The sequence below is a fragment of the Syngnathoides biaculeatus genome, chromosome 20 (genome assembly GCF_019802595.1).
Source record: "Syngnathoides biaculeatus isolate LvHL_M chromosome 20, ASM1980259v1, whole genome shotgun sequence".
Taxonomy (NCBI): domain Eukaryota; kingdom Metazoa; phylum Chordata; class Actinopteri; order Syngnathiformes; family Syngnathidae; genus Syngnathoides; species Syngnathoides biaculeatus.
In genome coordinates, this window is record NC_084659.1 from 11,491,202 (window position 1) to 11,512,704 (window position 21,503).

Below are 21,503 nucleotides of genomic sequence, written 5' to 3' on the forward strand. Positions count from 1 at the left end.
GCAAATTGTGTGCGTAGCTATGTAGGACATGGCGCACCGCAGTAAGACACATGTCGTTTATTTTAAAATGGGCTAATCTGACGGCGCCAGTCACAGCTCGACGCCCACTCCGACCCGAGGGGCTGCCGAAACCGAACGCGCGCGCGAGTGCCTGTGCTCGGTTTGAAAGCGGTAGACAAAAGCGAATTCAAACGGCGGATTGTTGACCACGAGCCTCAAGTGAATAACACGTTTGCAGTGTCTTGATGTCGGCATGCGAGCGATGGCGGCTTGTCGTTTCCAAAAGCCTAAATGAAACGGCGCCACCGAATGGAGAGAAGCTCTTTTGATAGCATCTGCTCCCATGCGGGCCCAGTCGCGCTCTCGAACGCGACGCGATCCGTTCTTAAAGCCACGTCTTCTGTTTTTTTTTTTTTTTTTTTTTTTTTTTTTTTATCTTTGGATGCAAACTTTAACCTTTTCAGGGATTTAACTTCCAACTATCTGTGTACACCGATGAGACTTTTGTATTTTTTTAGCGTTTCCCCTTTTGAAGATTATCTTTATCAGCCTGCGCTTGGCAGTCGACGTGCAGTGTAAAAAGTCAGTGGCGATGACACAAGACGTATTAAGATGAAACTTAATAATCCTCCAGAGGAAAGCCAGCTGCAAGCAGCTTGTTTGATTTGAAAGGAAGTCTTGACTTTTGGAAATAATTCTGCAAAAAAAAAAAAAGCGTGGAAACGGCAAGTGTGCGCGCGTCCATCTGTGTGTGTGTATGTGTGTATATATATATTACGTATGAAATGATAACATAGATAGGATTAGGACGCATATAGAGTATATGCTGTTAACTCATGGGTACTTAATTTTTTTTTTTTTTGAAGAGCATTGTGACCATCAGCATGTATACTGCCCCCAAGTGGTGGATATAAAAAAATCACCCAAGTTGTTTCTGCAGAATCCTCCAAACTGACAGCCATAACCTCATAAAATGGACCCCACTCATGGGGGATTTATTCCAGCTGTCCCTTTTTAAACTTACATCATCTTTTGTGCGTTATTTTGTTTTTCAAGCGTTCCAAGGCTGCGGTCGTTCACGAGGGAAGTCGTTCCCACGGTTTTTCCCCGCTCGCGTCTCATCTCGGCGGCCACGAACATACGACGGCAGTCTTTCTGATCGCTTCCATAAGTCGGCCTTCTGCCCGGCTCGCCGTCTGTCGCGGGAATTAAGCGCCGCGCTCCGAGGAATTCATCTGCATCTGTATCCCCCGCTGCGTGACTGCTGAATCTGCCTTTTAGCTTCTTGTCTGGAGAAACTTGCACGCAGCGAACCTTGAGGAATTGCTTGAACACAAAACAAAAAAAAAAAATCCCAGTAATTGCCTTTGTAAAATCTGGTGGTTTAGTTAACAACTCAATATCTTCGCATTCCACCACAAAAATAATCACAAAATGTTGTACATGAGTTGAGCCTGCAGCTAAATTTTAAAATGTTCCATTTTTATGGGAAAATGTTTTCAATTGGAATTTCGAACAAAGTATGAGGCGAAAAATCTACAGAAAAACTGGAAGGTAACTGTGAACAGTTATCTACAAAGCAAATGTCCGTTAAGTGCATACATGCATCCATACCAAATATGCACATTTGCAGTGGGTGGACAAAGTCTACACACCACTGTGGAAATTGTTGATAGCTTCACCAAGATGTTATGTCAAAACTTTAGCGAGCATTAAGATCATAGATACTGTATGGAAACGGAAAATTCCGAACAGTTCCAGATCCCCATCAGTGTTGCAACAAAACTTTCAGGTTCCTGCTCGACTTGCGAGGAACCTGAGCGTGAATGTTCTGTTCTGAACAGCCGCATCTCCAGTTATAAGCGGGTGTGCGCACTTTTTCCACCACATTGATGCTGCTGGCCCTTCTTCTTCTTCTTCTTCTTTTTTTTTTCCCCATTAGGGATTGCCACAGCGTGTCATCTTTTTCTATCTAAGCCTATCTCTTGCATCTTCCTCTCTAACACCACCTGTCCTCGTGTCTTCCCTCACAACATCTTGCTCGTTTGCCCGTTTGTGTGGCTCATCAACTTTATTCCTCTATAATTCCCACAGCTCTGAACATCGCCTTTGTTCTTAAAAATGGGAACTGGCATACTTTTGCTCCATTCTTCAGGCATCTTCTCGCCCTCTAGTTTTCTGTTGAATAAGTTGGTCATAAAAACTCCACGGCGACCTCTCCAAATTGCTTCCATGCCTCCACCGGTACGTCATCAGGACCAACTGTCTTTCCATTTTTCATCCTGTTCAATGCTTTTTGAACTACTCCCTTGCTTATCATTGCCACTTCCTGGTCCTTCAAACCTGCCTCTTCTACTCTTCCTTCTCTCATTTTCTTCAACTTCTCAAAGTATTCTTCCCGTCTATTCAGCACATTACTGGCACCAAGTCAACACATTTCCATCTCTATCCTTAATCACCCTTACCTGCTGCACATCCTTCCCATCTCCGTCCCTCTGTCTGGCCAACCTGCAGAGATCCTTTTCTAGTTTAATGGGTCGCAAGGAAGTAAAAGGGATAAAAGTGAAACCATCTACTTTGCATTTGGTTGTCAGGACTGCGCAGAAAATGGCTGCTGACGACTGCGAGGATGAAAATGCGCCGGCGAGCGAGGAGGGGAAACTAATTAGGCCTTCAGCTTTGTGTCGAACGACCGTTAGTTTGCTGGCGTTGCTCCCGCAGCGATCGGATCTTGACCAACAACGGCGAGCTGATGAGGGGAGGGCGCAGTGAGGCCCCCCCCACTCCCTCCCACACACACGCACACTTAATCGTCCTCCTGGAAAAAAGTAGTTCTGCTTTTTGGGGGGTCTTGGCGATGATTCATTCATGCGAGTCAAGATGTTAACGGAGGAATCGGATATACATCGCCTTTGTTCGCCCCGTAGTGCAAATACTGAAGAGCTCTTCGCCGTCGATAATGTTCAAATTGGGCAAGACTTGGCCTCTCTTCCCTTTGTTAAAAAAAAAAAAAAAAAAAAATGTCCCAAAATGCAGCGCAGCAGTAAACTCGGCAGAGCTGTTAGCGGTCCATTACGCACTCGCGTACGCACACATGCACATTTAAATGAAAGTTTAATCAAGTTCTCTGATGAGAAACAGGAGATCATTACATTTACGTGCAGGCAAACTGCTGACTGCGCGAGCGCTAATGCGTACAATTAACCTGAGCGTGCACGCGCCCCAACGAGAGCCGGACGAGCTCGTCCCCAACCGATTTTAATTGAGCTGTTGTGTTTACGACGTAGAACAATCGCTTCAATTGCCTCAGTGCTAAACACGAACGACGAATGTACGTTTCTCAGTTTCTTTTTGGGGAACTTTTGACTTGATGGACGCTGACCTTTTTAACACGTCTCTTCTCCGCTGCTTTGTCACACCTGGCGAAAGCGTTCGCGTCATCTTTCTGTCCACTTATCCTTCACCGGGGGAGAAGCCAATGGGTGTGACATGTGGCGGCAGGCTGACACTTACTATAGAAAGGCCTGCAATAAGAAAACGGAGCTGCTGTTGAATGTGACACTCAACAGCTGAGATGAGGCCGGGGTTGGGGGGAATCACCGTGAAATTGTCACCACAATCGAGAGAATGTATTTTTTTTTTAGGTATGAGCTCCGTTGGCCAAATGTTTTTTTTTTTAAATTCATTTATACCTTATGGACTAAAAGTTAAAGTGCCACTGTCATGAAATGCATGATTTTTAGTATGTTATTAATGAAAAAAACGGCAGCCGGTATGGACCCATCTGTTTTTTCTTTTCACCACAAAACATGATTTTTGTCGTACATGGCTTTTTGTTAACGCCCGCCATGAAAATCCTCTCGAGGATTTGTTTTTGAGAAGAAGCAGGAAGTGACGTACAGGGCATTGCGCACTCAAGCGGTCTTGTATGTTTCTACTAGTTTTACCTGCTGGAAGGTAGCTCCTTCCTTCGTGTTAGCCAAAATGCCGGCTCATATTGCTGGAACACTCGGGAGGATGGATTCACTTGTCACACTTTTCAAAAAGACCCAGTTTGTTGTGAAAAATGGATTGCACGTGTGCAAAGGACGGGTGGGTTCCAAATGACAGGTAGGTGTGTATACAGCTACTAAAATAAAAAAAATAGTTTGGGGGCGGACATAATCCTCTCAGAATGTAACAAAAGATCCGCGCACCTAAGTCAGGGGTGCTAACTGTATCGATGTACACCGAGTGATCGTGGCTTTGGCCGGGGTAGCTCATTCCGGCACCGGGTCGGGGTGGCTCGTCGCGGTGGATTGGACGGGGAGGCGGTTTGGCCGCGTCGTCGTCGTCACTCACGGGCGGGTCTATCATCACCGTGCGGAGGTGGATCGGGCAGGGAGGTGGTTTGGCCGCATGCGGTTTGGCCATGATCCGCATATCTAAATATGGCTCGAAACGATAAGCTAATATTCCCCCGGTCACTTCACTTGGTTGTGAGATATTCTCTTCTTTGCAAAGAGCTTCCGTGTCCCATAGTAGTTGGCACAGCGTGTTTTCAATGGCGAATGTCGCGGTGTGACGTCACGGACAGAAGATGGAGCCAATATGGCGACCACTTGGATGTCGAATGGCACTTCCGCAACTTTCCGCATGGATGACGCGCTCTCCGCTCGTATTTAGTTTTCGTAAAGACATTGATGTGATTGTTATATGTATTTTTCATTGCAATATCTATTTTAGAATGTTTATTGGGATGACATTTGACCTTTAAGCTTACATTCAAACCAAATCTAAAACGGACACCAACATTTTGTTTTATGAAAGTCCGCTAGCTTAACATTAATACATAATGAAACTACTGTTGATATTATGGAAGTTAACATTAACGGCTCATACAATATTTGAACACAAAATGTACAGCAACCCATGGAGATACACAATAGACACGAAGTACCATATTGAATTATCAATAAGTTGTGAACAAGCAATGGTAGCAAGATTTCATAGCTCACATAAAATAACGTGGAGGGTTAGATCTGGTTGAGTAACAATTTTATTTCCACATCTGAATCCTATTCACGTTATATGAATAGCAGACTTAATAGGAAAGAAACATCAATTTTTAGGTGCATTTGGTGATGATCACGGACTACAGTTTTTTTTTATTTTTTATTTTAAAGCAGTACTTGGGTCACAAAGTTTGGAAAAGGTCCTTCTGTGACCCAATGACATTGTATGTCAATCACCAGACTTGGACCCAATGGAGAATTTGACCTTTCTCGATTCTGGCTCGACTTTCTGCCCTCCTGGTGCGGCAGAATCCGGCATTACCCTGTTGTATTGTTTGGCAGCACATGTGACAAAATGAACGCGTGGGTGAGAAGTTCAACACGCCACCGTGGGGCCGCGCGGGCGACGCCCCTCACCGTCCCCATTCCCGACTGTCGCTCAATTGTCGAGTCGGGTTTGATGCCTTTTTAAAAGCGCCAATATAAAATGGATCAAAGGCACGCGCCTCATGGATTATTTCTGACTGGGTTACAGACGGGAAGTGCAAGAGAGGGATGGAACGGGGGGGGGGGGCAAAGTATTTAAATGTATTTTTAATATTCAGGATGGGAGAATAGTGCTCGCTAAAGTGTGGCTCCGCTTTCAAGCAACATTTGCGATGACAAGGATGCACACTCAGAAGTTGAAACGGGAACACCCCAAATAGTTCAAAGAATTAAAAATGTACTTTTTTTTTTTTATTCCTCCCATTATTTAAAAAAATAAAAAATAAAGTAGGCCAGATAAGAAGAGGGGATGGAGCTTCGGGATGGAGTCTCATGAGAGGAAGGATTCTTTCCCAAATAAGACCCAAAAATGAAAGAAATGAGCAGTAGTTAACTTTTTGTTTGTCAGTCTGCATGAAATACTGTAAAGTGTGTGTGTGTGTGTGTGTGTGTGTGTGTGTGTGTGTGAGGGGGGGAGTCATGGGGGATTTGTCCCAGCGAGAAGTGTGGAATTGCTATTTTATTCAAGAAATTGAAGCTTTCATTAATGCTGATCATATTTTTTCACCATCTCGAGTTCCCCCGCATCAATTCACAATTTTTTTTTTTTTATGCTTTCTGGTGGAATCTTTTCTTAGGTTTAATTCATATTTAATTTTATTCGTCTGTGTTTTCGATAGCCTTTTGTTGTTGATGCTAGCTCTATGGTGTTGACACTTTTATGGCCCCCTATTTTGAGTGAAATTAAAACCGTTTTGGAGGGCTCATCGATTATTTGCAGGCGTTTGGTGTTTGCAGTAGGAAAAAAAAAAATTACTATGAATGAAAACATTTTTGTAAGCATTCTGGAAAAACAAGAATGTGGCAAAAGGAAGAAGACGGAAGGATGCGGACGAGCGAGCCGATGAGTGCAAGGAAGAGCACAGTGCAGAACTCTGGGGGAACGAGGACGGCACCGGAAGAGGTCTTACATCTCGCTGTGGTGTTGCGTCAGATCACACGGGGGGGTCGGTCGGTGTGTGTGTGTGTGTTTGGGGGGGGGGCAAACAAGGTTAAGAGTTTGCCGTCTGGCCGTCGTTTTCGGAGGGTGCGTGTGAAGCACGGACGCAAAATAACCCTGAAAGGAGTGGTCTTGAAAATCTCCACCCGTGTTGACGGGAAGCGGGCTTTAAAATAGAACTCTGAACAGAACCGGAGATGGCACTTCCTGACCATGCATTATTTACACGCGCCATTCGCGTTTTGTCTCGCTCGCCGGCGGTCGTCAACAACATTGATTTTTATTGATCGTGCCGCGCTCAAACGGAGGATTATTTACAGTACGACGTGGACTGGGCGAAATTAGCGGTTAGCGTCACAGTTTGATTTTCAACCTTTTAATTGTGAGAATTCTGCATCAACAATCTTTCATATTGGCTGCGTCAGCTCACAGGTATTAATTTTCTAATTGTACTTTTATAATAGTTGTCATATTTTTAGTCTTCTGGATATCCGAGGTGGCGTCATGGTGGCAGCACCTTTTTAGTGGTCTTTCTTTCAAAAGATGAGCAACAAATCAAGCAACTTGTTGGCATCATTGAGGACTCCCCGAGTGTTTTAACACTCCAATAGATTCCCCCCCCCCCCGCCCCCATCTGCATCCGGACTGCATGTGCACAGCCACTGGTGGTTTATATAACCATATGCAAATATACTTTTAATTAAATGTACTTTAATCCAGATGTTGTTTGGCTCCAGAAAACTGTTAGACCCCCCCCCCCAGCCCCTCCCCCTTTGGCTCGTCAATGAACATTTACCACATGTCCAAATAAAGACCCTTTCTCCCAACTTCCCCAAACCGGCATCCCACCCGACGCAACGGCACGCTCATTTATTTTTAATGGCCGCGCCCGCCACGCTGGAATCCCGGCCTTGAATAATGCAGCGACCGTGAGTGAGACAAAAGAGAGAGGGAGGGCACGGTGGGGGTGAGGGGGTTGGGGGGGTGATGCGAGGAGGACCGAAGAATAGATGGCGTGATATGCGGGCGTTGAAGCCATCACAGCGACGAGGGGAGGGGTGGGGGGGGGGGCGCAGAGTGCGAACTCTCACCTCCCGCATCTATTCTTGGCATCCTTCCCAATTCCCGTTTCATCACCCCTTCCCCTCCACGTCACACATTTCATTTTTCAATTTTTTTTTTTTTTTTTTTTAGACCTTACCCACAACTCCCAGGCAAATTTTATTTAATTGCCTATGGAGGATTTGGGGGTGGGGTGGCAGATGCTCCCAAGCAAATTCTGAAGCATATTCGTGACTCGGGGTCACAAAAGGGACAAAATGGCAGTATGGCGCAATATATGGACACCTCGCAGGCAAATGTTGAGGAACCGACCGACTTTAACCCATTCATGGGCGGCGTCCCAATTTTGGGACATTATGATTTTCACGCATTATTTCCTTCAGTATATCAAAATATTGAAGTGTTTTCATCTGAAGCCATAATTTGGTATCAGGATAGGATAACTCATCGGTCAAAGTTAGCACGGAATTATTTACCTCTCCTTCCTGACCCAACATGGCTGCCTCAAGTTATCGTATAACTTAACCATAAATGAAAAAATGTTATTTCCTTGATTGTGACCTGTTGGGAGACTTTTATCTCCATAAGGCAAACAATTGTCACACTGCCCATAAATGGGTTATCTGCAAACTCACATGCAAAATCATCCATCATTTTTTTTTGCCGCTTATCCTCACGAGGGTTGTGCGGCGTGCCGTCGCCTATCCCAGATGTCAACGGGCAGGAGGCGGAGGACACCCTGAACTGGTCGCCAGCCAATGGCAGGGCATACACCTTAGAATGTCCAATTATTGTTGCATGTTTTTGGGGTGTGGGAGGAAAAAGGAGTGCCCACCCGGAGAACTTGCGAAGTCCACACAGGTTGGAGCCGGTACTGACTGACTAATTTTTTTTCAGACAATACGCAGCGGAGCATTGATTTTGTTTTTTTTCCGGTGCGTTATCAATTAAAAAGACAAACCTAAGCTTGCGTCTCTGTAATTGCGCTCGTCTTTTGTCAACAAAGTTTACTTTTGCGCGACACTTGCCGCCCGTCAGTCACCTCGGCAGCGGCGGTGACTCACGCTCGTTGCCTCATTTCCTGTCGCCGTCTCACCATTTTTAAGTTTGCCTCGGAGAGATGATTAATTTGAGCGCTTGTGACGAAAGGAACCTGCGGGCATCTGCGTTTTTAGTATTTGTTGTTTATATATTAAATATCAGCAACATCTGTGGTAATTAGGCTGACATTTAGAAACGGCTTTGATGTAGTGAAGGATGGAAGTTTCCGGTCTGTGTGGTCTGTGCTTTTGATTTGGCCAAATTGGGGGGGGGGGGGGGGGGGGGAGATTGTGGATCCCCAACTCTGGTTGCCACGGTAACCAATTTACAGTTCAGCGTTCGCCTGCATAATTGCATTTAGTGCAATAAAATCCCCGTTTTTGTGCTTCGGTATAAACGGAGCGCTTTGGCGCCACCTTCTCGGTCCCCATTAAAGGTGAATCACTAGCGCCTCTGCTGGTGGTGGCCAAGTAGCGCGCTCATTGTTAGCATCGACCACCACTGCTGCCGCTTTGCGTTGAATGCAATGTTGTTTGCATCCCTCTTTTCCCCCACCAGCTGTTTTTTTTTTTTTTTTTTTTTTTTTTTTTTTTTTTTTTTTTTGGAAGCCATCTGACAACTTCACAAAACAATTACACATCCCTCCCCAAAAAATATGAAATCATCTCCTCTGAAACAAAAGCAATCAGCTGCTACTCAAATTGTTCTATTAATCGCAGCAAGACTTGTGGAGTTCCTGTTGAGCACTTGCACGATTGTTAGAACTTTACTTCATTTCAAGGCAACAATTGAATGGACATTTCTTCTGCTTGAGAGCAAAAATATCCGACTGGCTGATTATCATCACCGGCGTTCGAGAACACCTGTTGGCGAAGAAGCCGACAAAATCCTTTTTAGATGTTTATTTTCGCCCCTTCTGCGTGGCTACCACCGCTCGACTCGACATTAAAAAAAAAAAAGGCGTAAATCACTGGGAACGCGTTTCGCTCGCCGTCTCAGCGGGGATTTAACGGCTAAGACAAGATGAGTCCTTCGCTCGTCTCACTGAGCGCCGTCCAAGTGGAGCTGGACACTTGCCAGATGTTTACCGTGCGCTAAAACCACTTTGCTTCACACGTTTAAACGCGCTCGCTCGCTCTCTTCTAGTGCGCACATCTGAATCACGTCTCTCCTCCCACTGACGGAATTCTATTTCTTGGAGATTTCGTTGGCTTGGAGGGTTGCGGCTTGAAACGTGCCGGCGGTATTAAAAATGTTCTATTTCAACTTTACCGCGTGATAGCCTCAAAGTCCAAGTGTTTTTCCATCTTCTTGCTTTCCTTTCGGCTTAGGGGTCGCCACAGAGTGTCATCTTTTTCCATCTAAGCATATCTCGTGCATGTTCCTCTCTAACACCAACTGTCCTCATGTCCTCCCTCACAACATCCATCCACCTTTTCTTTGGTCTTCCTCTCGCTCGTTTGCCTGGCAGCTCCATCCTCAGCACCCTTCCACCAACATACTCACTCTCTCCTCTCGCCTCTGGACATGTCCAAACCATCCAAGTCTGCTCTCTCTAACCTTGTCTCCAAACTATGCAACTTTGGCTGTCCCTCTAATGAGCTCATTTCTAATCCTATCCAATCTGCTCACTCCAAGCGAGAACCTCAGCATCTTCATTTTTGCTACCTCCAGTTCCGCTTCCTGTTGTCTCTTCAGTGCCACCGATTCTAATCTGTACATCATGGCCGGCCTCACCACTGTTTTATAAACTTTGCCCTTCATCCTGGCAGAGACTCTCCTGTCACATAGAACACCAGACGCCTTCCGCCAGCTGTTCCAACCTGCTTGGACCAGTTTCTTCACTTCGTTACCACACTCGCCATTGCTCTGTGTTGTTGACCCCAAGTATTTGAAGTTGTCCACCCTCGCTATCTCTTCTCCCTGGAGCTTCTCTTCCTCTTCCGCCCCTCTCATTCACGCACATATATTCTGTTTTATTTTGGCTAATCTTCATTCCTCTCCTTTCCAGTGCGCGCCTCCATCTTTCTAATTGTTCCTCCACCAGCGCCCTGCTTTCACTGCATATCACAATACCATCTGCAAACATCATGGTCCAAAGGAATTCCACTCTAACTTCATCTGTCAGCGTATTCATTACTACCGAAAACAGGAAGGGGATCAGCGTGGATCCCTGATGCCGTCCCACCTCCACCTTAAATTCTTCTGACACCCCTATGGCACTTCTCACCGCTATTCTGCTGCCCTTCATACATGTCCTGTACTATTCTAACGTATTTCTCTGCCACGCCAGACTTGTGCATGCAGTCCCACTATTTTGATGAGCGCTCACATACGTTTGGCACAGTTTTACGCTGGATGCCCTTCCTGCCGGATGCCCTTCCTGCCGGAACCCTCTGCATTTATCCAGGCTTGGGACCGGCCTACAGGATGGACAGGAATTGTGCCCCCTTTCGGGCTGCAGATAGTCAAGTCCAAGTGTTTTTCTAACACTGAAAATTGCTCCGTTTGTCAAAACGAGCTCACTTTGGACTGATTTGTGGAAAAAGACAAGTGAACAAGTTTGGATGTACCTGAAGTTTCCATCTGACAGCAGTAATTTATTATGGTCATGAGCGGCGTTGCGTTTTTTTTTTTTCTTTCACCAAAGTTACATGATTACATAGTTCTGCTCTCGCGTTAATCATTTTGATTACTGGCACCATTTCCCGCCATCCGCTGAAATGAAATGACGTCTCATGTTTCAGTGGAGAAATGGCGGGATTAGACTTGCAAAAAACATCTTGAATTTTCCCCCCCTCCTTGGCAAATGGATGAGTCGTTCGTCTCCCTCAGCCAAGTGTTTCATGTTCACTTCAATTCCCGGCCAACTCGTCTGTGACGATTTCCAAACTTGATTTATTAAAAAAAAAAAAAAAAAGTGTTTTAATTCTGAGCGGCTTAGTGAAATGTGTTAAAAAAAAAAAAAACAAACAACCACGTTTTGACATGCATTCAAGTGAAGATGTGACGGAAATAAAGACCGGTTTGGGTCTTTTAAAGGTGCGGCTTAATGTCGGCTTAAGGATCCGACTGAAGTGACGATAAGAGGAAGGAGAAATGACAGCGCCGATGTGTACATGCGTCACTTGACACCGAACAATAACAACAAACACCATTCGGTCTCCTTATTGTTGTCCATTGGAAGAAGGAAAAAAGGGACTTAGCGTGCAAAAGGTCAGTTTTTCATGCAATCCTACAATGGCACCTAAATCATCATTGGCGCAATACTGCGATCCGCAATATTGCCCCCAGCGTTTTACAAGCTGTTATTCGAAAGCTGGGTAATTGCACCGAAAGGCGTCTTTTGCATACGTCTCCGGCCCAAAAAGCCCATTAAGTGCATATGTCCAAGTGAAAGGTTGCTTTTAATAGCAGCACGCCGACAACAATCGCCCCGCTTTCGGGAAGTCCGCGGCAAATAATGTCCGTCATTAGGGCTGGGCGGCGGGAGCCGGCGGATTAAAAAAAAAAAAAAAAAAAAAAAAAAAAAAAACTGTGTGTCAGCGAATTTGTCTTTGTGTAGGTGAGGTACTCGAGCTGAAAGGGCGAGCGAAGTGCGAGACTGGTCTGCATTATACCTGCCAACTAGTACCCCCCCCCCCACTCCCCCACCAGACACACAACTCTTCATCGGAAAACTAAAAATACAGTTCTGGGCTTCAGCGCTTGGTACCACTTCTCTGGAGCTGGGATTTAAAAAAAAAAAAAAAAAAAAAAAAAAAAAAGGCACAAAGGATGAATGTGGTCATGTAGTCACTGAAACAATTATTCAATTTGTAGTCTGAAAAAAAAATTTTTTTTAGTGCATTTTCAGGATATCAGGCGCAAATTTTTTATTTTTTTTCCCCTTCATTTTTAGTCATTGAAAAAATTTCGTATGAACCGTAACTTAAACCTAGAATCAATACTGTGGCACGGACGGCTCCTCCCTCTTCCTTGTGGATTCCTCCTCCCTGTCATCTGCGGCGTTCTCGATCTCCTCCTCGTGAACCCTCTCCTTCCTCTCCTCCTCCTTTTTCCGCTCGTTCGAGGGGCTGCCGGCGGAGGAGGCCGGTCCTGCGCCACCCGACTGGCAGACCTGAAAGACGCTGGACGCCGAGCCGGTGCTCACGACGGCAAGGGTGTGGTCACGTAGTCATTGAAAAATGATTTTTTTTTTTTGTGTGCATTTTCAGGATATTTCTATAGGGTGCTAATTTAATTTTTTTTCCCTTTTCAAAATTTCCCATGAACAATAACTTAAGCCTAGAATCAATACTGTGGCAGTGAGAATTCTTTAGAGTGCAGCACGTAGACAGAAAATATAACAATGGTTGCTGACATATATTATTTATCCTCTGCAAAAATGCCACTTTCAGTGGCTGACTTAGTGGTGAAACTTTAAAATTCCCCATTACACCGCCTCCTGGTGGCCATGGTGCGCACACCAGAAGGAGCACAGTCAATGGGCACAGGATGCACGAAATCCTGATGCACCCGATTAATTCTCGACATTCTATCCAATGCTAACCCAGCATAGTACAATACTGTAGGGTGCTATTTTACTCTGTTGATGGGGGGGGGGGATTTTTTTGTGGCGCGGTAACAAAGTAATGGCATCCCCACAAGTCGAGGCCGCATCCTTTTGTGCCCCCGACGTCTTGCCACGGTTAATCCTAATGATTCATTTAGCGCATGAGCCTCACACTCGGAAACGTGATGCATATCGGCTGCTTTTGTGATTTAAAGTATCACCTTCTCCCTCCTTTTCCCTGCGGGCTGTTATGTGGGTTATTTTTGAGCCATGCCTCTGTACTATTTATGTGTCGGTGTGTGTGCGTGCGCCGCCTGGTCAAGAGGCCTGAGGGATCCTGATTAATTTATCCACCAATTGCCGATAAACAGGCCGCCTTGAGGCATGAAACGCGCCCACGAGTGCTTCCCCGCGCACACCCCCTTCCCCACCCTCTTTCCTTTTGGAAATCCACGGATGTAAAAACAAATGCACGTCGTTGGCATGCTCCGCACGCATTTTGGGTGCGTGCGCCCTCCTCCTCCTCGGAGAGAAAGTGAGGCAGCGCGCGGCGAGAAGGGGAAAAGGGAAATGCAATGAAAGAGCAGAACGTGTCGACTTGAGCTGTCAGATTTCTGCTGCCGTAGCAGCTTTTTGATTTTGTTTGTGTGTTGGGGTGGGGGGTTGGGGGCAGTGCATCAGGTGCATCCAGTAGGCAAAACCAATATCCTTCCCCCGCTTGCAGTCTATTTGCTGTCATTCAAGCCTCACCTGCATTAAACCAGAGTTTTGTTTTTGCGGTTTGAGATAAGAGTTAAATTTGTTCTCTTGTGACTGAAAACGCTCGTACCTCAAAACATCTTTGCACATTGGAATCCGTTCCATAAAGCTGCTCTAAAGTCTCCCAAAAACAAAAATGATAGCACTCTATCGCATTTTCTAAAAGTATCCAGTAATGCCATCCATCCATCATTTTCTCTGCCGCTTATCCTCACAAGGGTTGCGGGGAGTGCTGGAGCCTATCCCAGCTGTCAACGGGCAGGAGGCCGGGGCACACCCTGAAGTGGTCGCCAGCCAATCGCAGGGCACATCGAGACAAACGGCTACACTCACAATCACACCTACGGGCAATTTGGAGTTTACAATTTATGTTGCATGTTTTTGGGATGTGGGAGGAAACCCGATTGCCCAGAGAAAACCCACGCAAGGCACGGGGAGAACATGCAAACTCCACACAGGCGGGGCCGGGATCGAACCCGGGTCCTCAGAACTGTGAGGCCAACGCTATACTAGCTGAGCCCACCGTGCCGCTATCCAGTAATGACTTAACTAAATGGAATGTAAATCAGATTTTGAGACATTTTTGCTCCAATTTGATGTACATCGTGCCGCTCCTCATGCACCGTGGCCACCTGGGGGCAGTATAATTGAATAAATGTATCAACATTTTCACTTTTATGAATGTTTAGGCATTTAGTTTTATCAGCACAAAAAAAAAAAAGAAAACCTTTGTCAGCTGCTACTTTATGATTGAATATAGAAAGACATTCCTGAAAATGAACTTGTAAGTGCCCAGGGATGTAGGGGGGAGGTGGTCATGTGACGCAAATGTCACTCTCCATCCAAGCAAACGGGGTGATGTGGTTTTTTTTTTTTTCTCCTCCCATCGTTCCCTCGCTCGCCTGTCATTTTTCCCCAAGACGAGATTTTGACTCCATTATTTTGTATTTCTCTTGATTTGGCTGCGTGTCAGTTTGGGTTTAAATCTTGTGATGGTCCCTGAACAGAAACGCCGCCGTCAAGGAAGCGACTGCGCCGCGTGTTGATCTAAATGTTCGGTCTATGAATCACGGTGGTAAATTTGAGACTTTTTTTTTTTTCCTTCTTTCCTGGCTGATCGTGGGATATTATTAAAGTATCAGTAGTTAAATGGGAAAACTACAGTAGTTATTTTCGCCTTACTGCAAGCCAGTGTAGCATCACGGTGACCCCTTCCACTTCCTTTGGTCACTTCTTCCTCCCACCACATTAATGCCATGAAATTATGTAGTCTTTTTTTTTTTCCATCTTTGAAAAAAGAAGCAGTTTTCCATCGTCTTATTCCTGCCTGGCAGTAATTATGACTGTAATTGGGACTACAGGGGCCCTGAAACTGTGTGCGCGTGTATGTGTGAATATGAATATTTATGTACGAGGGCCTTCTCTGCAGTTAATGTGAATCTAAAGCCGAAGCCGCCGCAGCGAAGGTGAGCTCGGAATCAAACGTCGTCTTGTTCTGACGGGTGCATGATGCGCCCCCCCCCCCCCCCAGAATGGAAATGAAGTGGCGAGTTTTGATTTGCGCTTTTTCGAGCCGTCACCGTACGCCGTACCCGCTTGACAAATTTAATATATTGTCGATCTTACAAGCGATTTCTGGCCCATAGCAATTATCGAACCATTTCTGCGCCGTCTTCAAGCTATTTTTAGCGAGCGGCGGGGGTGCAGGAACGTGACGAGGCTCTGCGTGTCCTGTTGAAAAATTCATCAGCCAGCGGTGCCCGAGTACAGGTGGCCTGCGGGAGGGCCAGGACTCGTGGGAAAATGGGGCCGGTCACCTGCTCCACCCCCCACCCGTTTACGACGAGGGTGTCAGGACCTTTAAGATTTTGTTTCAAGCAGTTAATTGGGCGGATGTGTGAAGTTCATTGTAATCGTTTTGAGGTTCCTCCTCAATGCGGATGCGCGGCCTTGATTCAGGAAGTCGAAACAAACTCGTCGGCTCGCCTTGTGCGCGACGTGAAGCGGCAAAGATTTTATAGCCGACCCGGAACCGTTCTCAACACTGGACAGTCAGAAATGTAAGATCTGCTTGAAAGATGATGACAGAAAATTTGACCCGTTTTGTCGGGCAGCCAATGAAATGCAAATTTGTCAGTCTGACCTCAGCGCACGTCACTGCCGGGCGTTTTCTTATGAGTGAGCAAGCCTCTAAAATGAGTAATAGTTGACAAAACTGCTTTGGTGACTTCTGGATTCAAAAGAAATAAACTTTGTGTACATGTTTAGACCGCTCCCAATAGAGTTCTCGTGCACGTGACGTCATCATTTTCACGGCGCCATATTGGCGGTCAAACAGAGCTGCTTGACGTGGGACGAGAATATTTACAATACCCGAGACCTGTTGTGCTGTTGGTTGTCACAACAGATGAGACAGATATTCTAATCGATCATTCTATGGAATACCAACTGAAAAGACCAGAAAATAGCGACAAATTTCGGTAATTAAACATGGCGAATGGTGCCCAACCAAAATACACACACTTGTGTAGCGATCGCTTCATTTCAGGTAGGAATTACTCTTCTCAATCTCAAATTACCAAAAAGTATTGATAATGCCAAGTTGGCTCGTTTGAGAACAATGCGTATCAAAAAAAAACTCTGTTGCAGAAGTTTACGGAGGTTAATTGTGGCCTCAATCGCTTCCGTGTACGTTCCGTGGAGACGACTTTTCCTTTTTTTTTTTTTTCCTCATAGTTAATGAATGCGAGTTTGTGTAAAACCAGGGGTCATTTATTTAAATATATTTGTATTGAATACTAGCTGAAAAGATCAATGGATTCCGGCAGAGGTTAACGTGTCGCCGAACACACTTCCGCGTTCACAAGCTGTCAAAACCGTCACTATGTGGGATGCATTCTTGATGAGAGCAGATCCAGCAACAAAGTATTCGTATGCGTCCAAACTTTTCTACACTTTCAATCTTTTACGTGTAAATCTCGACGATTAACTCACCAGATCCATGTGTAGATCCAGTCGTCCAAGACAAGCGAATTAACAGTCCAATTTCTTTTCGGCGAAAACATCAACTTCGGCATTGAATAAGAGTCCTCTATGCAGGAGTCCTCTAATTTTTCCAAGCACCTTCGTGTATTTTCACCTTCTTAATGTCTAACAGTATCCGGACAATGCTCTGGGCGTCGTGCCCAGACATAAGACATATTTTTGTGTCGTCTCCAACCGACCTAGCATTGACCAATGCTTAGCTTGACTGGCAATATGGCGACGTAAACAAAAGTCACGTGATTTTTATGACGTAAGTGCACGAGCTCTATAAGGTACAATATTCTGTTGTCGTTTCATGGAAGATACCAAGAGCAACAGCGGGATATGCAATCTTCACATGGGAAATACAGTACAATACTTAATAATCAATAGCCACATAAAACAAATTTGGACTCAAACAGAGCAGCACAAAGATCCCTCTACGAAGCGCTCATGCTTGTTAACACTTCTTACGTTCAGGTCCGGCCCTCGGGGTGTCTCGAAGTCTCGGAGCTCGTCGAAAAGAGGCGACGCGCTAGTTTACGCGTCGCCCGCAGGACTTTGGCAAGCCGGAGGGCCGCCACCGAGACCAGAAGGTGGCGCGCACGGCCGCTCGGTTACCGGAGGAAGGGTCCCGCTTGGCCTGCGGCTTTTGAATTCTCTGCTCGCCGTCGCGGCTGACTTGCACCTCCGAGGCAGGCGCAGACGCACCGACGGCAACTTCAGTCTGGCGCAAAACAGCCGGCTGTCGTCTTTACGGTACCTGAGCGCACTCCGCACCAAAAAAAAAAAAAAAAGCAGCTCTGTCTGGCTTATCTGTGAAAACACAGAAGCGCTGGCACATTAGCTCCGGGGTAAAGAGTCCTATCAGCGCCGGGTGTTTTCATTAGGTGTTTATGGTCGCCCCGGACGCGGGAGCCACGTTTTAGAGGGGCGCCGAGATTGAGTTATAAACTTCAATTCTGTCTTTGTTAGCCCCACTTTAAGTCTGATAAGTGCTTTTATGAGACGATGCCCACAGATGAGCTTGCAATGTTGTGTTGATTGGGGGGGTGGGGGTGGGGGGGTTAAGAAAGTGCGAGCTCCCCTTATTAGCGTCTTATGACTTCTCCGCTTTCTGCTCCAATATAAACGTCCCCTCCATCCTCCGTTCGCTCTCTCATTATCATCTAATCCATTATTTTCCCCTGTTGGCAGGCCCACTAAGGCTCTTTTTTTTTTTTTTTTTTTTTTTTTTTTATCAAGAGGCTGTTGTGCTGTGAACATCACAGCATCACCCAAAGCAGATGAGCCTTGAAATCCATTTTGGAGCAACAAGAAATCAAAAGTCTTTTTATTTTATTATTATTTTTTTATTTATTTTTTTTTGCCTCTCGCCATCCAGCTCATTTGCTCCTTTTCGTCTACCACAACTCCTGCTCTGCCCCCCCCCAATCCCTCCCTCCCTCCCCTCGCTCCACTCACCCATCGTATTTTTTTTTTTTTTTTGCCAAATGAGATCGCCCGCTCCCAGCAGCATACGTTCCCCCCCCCCTTTCTCCTATTCAGTGCACCCGTGAATGACAGCCGCTTTTGTTTTGTGTTCCCTCCGTTTGTCATAGCTAATAAATTCCAAATGGAGGGAGATGGGAGAATAGGATGCGGAGGACATGAGGGAATGATGGGAAGTGAAGGGGAGGATGGAGGCGCGGAGCTGAAGGGCAGTTTAACCTCATCTGGAACAGATTTAAAAAAAAAAAAAAAATGAATGCTTTTAAATGTCAACACTCCAACATTAAATGCAAATGTGTTGAGCTCTAAAGTTAAATAGAGCTCAACTGTCGTGAGATGATTTTGTGTACTACACCACGGACATTGGATACTACTTGTGCTACTAGTACCAAATGTTGAAAATCACTAGTTTAAGGATAAGACTAAGCCTCGACTTTTTTTGTGGGAGATTCAGATTATTTGGCAGTGAGTTACTGGTCTTTCCCGTTTATACTAGCAGGGAAATTAGCATACTCGGAGGCATGCGTAGTTACATTTGCATACCTGTCAATTATTCGGCACGCCAACCACCAAAAAAAATCCTTACGGAGAGCAAAAAATCATCAGAACCTACCGAAGCAAATTGTGTCAAAATAACAGAGGGGAAAAACAGTTTTTCAATGATTTTTATTGTAGATCTCCATAATGATAATATCCGAAGTTAATGTCTACGTTTACGAAGTAGAATGATCAAAAAGATGCCAGGCTACAATACCTCAGATATTTGGAAGAGAGATTCACCAAAGAGAATCAGTGATGGGAGAAGAAAAATGTTTTGAAAGATTACATATCTACTGAAAGCCGATGATCTATTCCTTATTTTTAGTGAATAACGAAGGAGCTGATCTGTATGATTAGGCTAACAATAAGCTATAAATGAACTCACTGACATTAGCTATTGTTCCGATGAAGCCATTGTCAATCTTAGTAAATGGAACGTCTATCTTGACAACTATATGACACCCTTGTGGTGAAAACACAGCATTCAATTGTTATTGTCAGCTGTTAGAACAACACGACCATGAGCTAGAATGCTACCAAGAAAGCTACAATGTCAGCTACAATAATCCCATGTATTTGTGATGAGGTCCAGGCAGCTAACTAGCGAGCATGCACGCTACATTAGCTACGAGCTAAGTCGAATTAATTTGAGCCACAAATGATCTAAGTCAAGATAAAAAATGACACTCACTTTTTGTTGCAGTCAAGTAATATCCCCGTATAGCTCCCATCTAGATAGGTCAGCGTCACCAATAGCGCATCGTTAACGATTTGAACGATTGTGACAGGTAGCCGAGAGCCGCCCGTGGTGAGGTGTCCGGCTCGGCGGTGCTCGATCAGGGCCAAGGATTTCCTGGAAAGTTACCAGAAATGAAAGTATTTTGCCAATCGAAATCAACATTTGCCACTGCACTAAACATCATGCCTGCTGCGACAGAAATCTTTGATGCAGGCTACGTTTGGAACTCCCCCAGCTTTGGGTTTTCCCCACAAGAGAGTAGACTAGCGCCATTCTGGGAAAAAGCAAACGGAAATTTGCAGAATCGGTATGATTTGTGATATACGGCCGTATACGTGAGAAATCTGTCTGAACTACAGCTTTGGAGTAGCAACAGTGGGATTAAAAAATGATAAACATGAGTCACAGCGCAGTGGTGGTGAAAGGCTTCACACGAAAAAAGAAAAAAAAATGGGGGCGATGATTTCAAAGGTCGTCGCGTGTGTGCAGCGGCACTCTGCAGGTGCTGATGACCGAAATACAGGCGAAAACCATACGGCGACGCTCTCACTTTCGCGCGTCATCGTCTGCTCGAGTGGTTCCAGCCGACGTGTCTCGCCCGCGGGATCAGAGTGTTGATTGGCCTTCAAAGTTAACAAACACAACTGCCGATGATGCAATTGAACAAGTCTGTGCTTGCGGAAAGAACATTGAGAGTGTAACAATGCTGTAAGTTTTCAAATTAACCCTTATTGTGGATGCCCACTGATCTTAAAAAAAAAAAAAAAAAAAAAAAAAAAAACGGGATGGCTAGTTGGCCACCAAAACTGTAGCCGCCATCTTGATACTCCCAAAAAAACCTTGCCGACCTGTGCAGAAACAGCGATTAACAGCGTTACTCGCCAGTTTCGCCAGAAAACATTCCACAGGTACGTTAGAAAGATTTAGTTTGTAAAGGTATTTTTTTTTTTTCTGATGTCTTGGTTACGGTTGTTGTTCACTGTTCACCCTCTTCTTCACCTTTAAAGGCCGACTGTTTCACAAAAAAGCTATTATAAATATAAATATTTTTCCCAAACTTCATCAGTGGCTAAGCAAGAAAATGCATATGTAAAATTTTTTGATGAATTTCACAATACTGAACACAAATTGAATTTGATTTTCAAATGCGAGGAAACAAGTTGAAATTTTCTGTTTGGAATACGTCAGAGACAACAAATGAACAATGCGTTTAGCATATGTTTTTCCCATTGCGAGTCCTTATTTCCAAAAATATATCGAATTGATTGACTTAAAATGTAATGTTTTATGACAAAAAATGCTTAGTTTTTTTTTTTTTTTTTTTTGCTACGTTATGATGATAGTGCTTCCCAGGGTATTTTGTTAAAAGTTAACTTTGTCACGGAAATCAGGCCCGAGGTAATATGCAAGGTTTCTTTGTCATCACGGTGTTCTACGTCTTTTCTATGCACTTTGCCATTTTTGGCTTACAAAGTCAAATTAAAAATCCTTCATGTTACCAGAACTGAAAAAATGTCAAAAGCACACGACCAGTATTAATTCTACATGTCGAACTTTGAGAAAACCCCGCCATAATCCAACCTGTAAACTCTGGCCCCACACATTTTGGGAGTACCAAGATGGCGGCCTACTGGCTTCAACCAATCGACATACCGCTTGATGTGTCTGCGCTATCCAGTCTTTTTTTTTTTTTTTTTTTTTTTAAGATCATTGTGCATGCCTCATCCAACGTTTTTTTTCCGGTGCTCCGGCCTCCCTTCTTCCCTTCCAAATTCGAGCATTGGAAAGAATACACGCCCCCTTCACCGAAAT

General features: G+C 45.0%; 1 protein-coding gene and 1 long non-coding RNA gene across 4 annotated transcripts in view; one reads left to right on the forward strand and one right to left on the reverse strand.

Annotated features, from left to right (window-relative positions):
* Window positions 1–21,503, forward strand: part of grm8a (glutamate receptor, metabotropic 8a) — a 141,676-nt gene that overhangs the window by 7,859 nt on the left and 112,314 nt on the right. The gene's annotated exons all lie outside the window — the stretch shown is intronic.
* Window positions 15,585–20,517, reverse strand: LOC133493930 (uncharacterized). 2 transcript variants are annotated; one of them, XR_009793228.1, is made up of 3 exons: window positions 20,242–20,517; window positions 19,644–19,805; window positions 15,585–17,737 (listed from the first exon to the last, which is right to left on the reverse strand). It is a non-coding gene; the product is annotated as an uncharacterized LOC133493930 (long non-coding RNA). The 2 variants fall into 2 exon arrangements; XR_009793229.1 differs by lacking the exon at window positions 15,585–17,737 and adding an exon at window positions 18,477–18,636.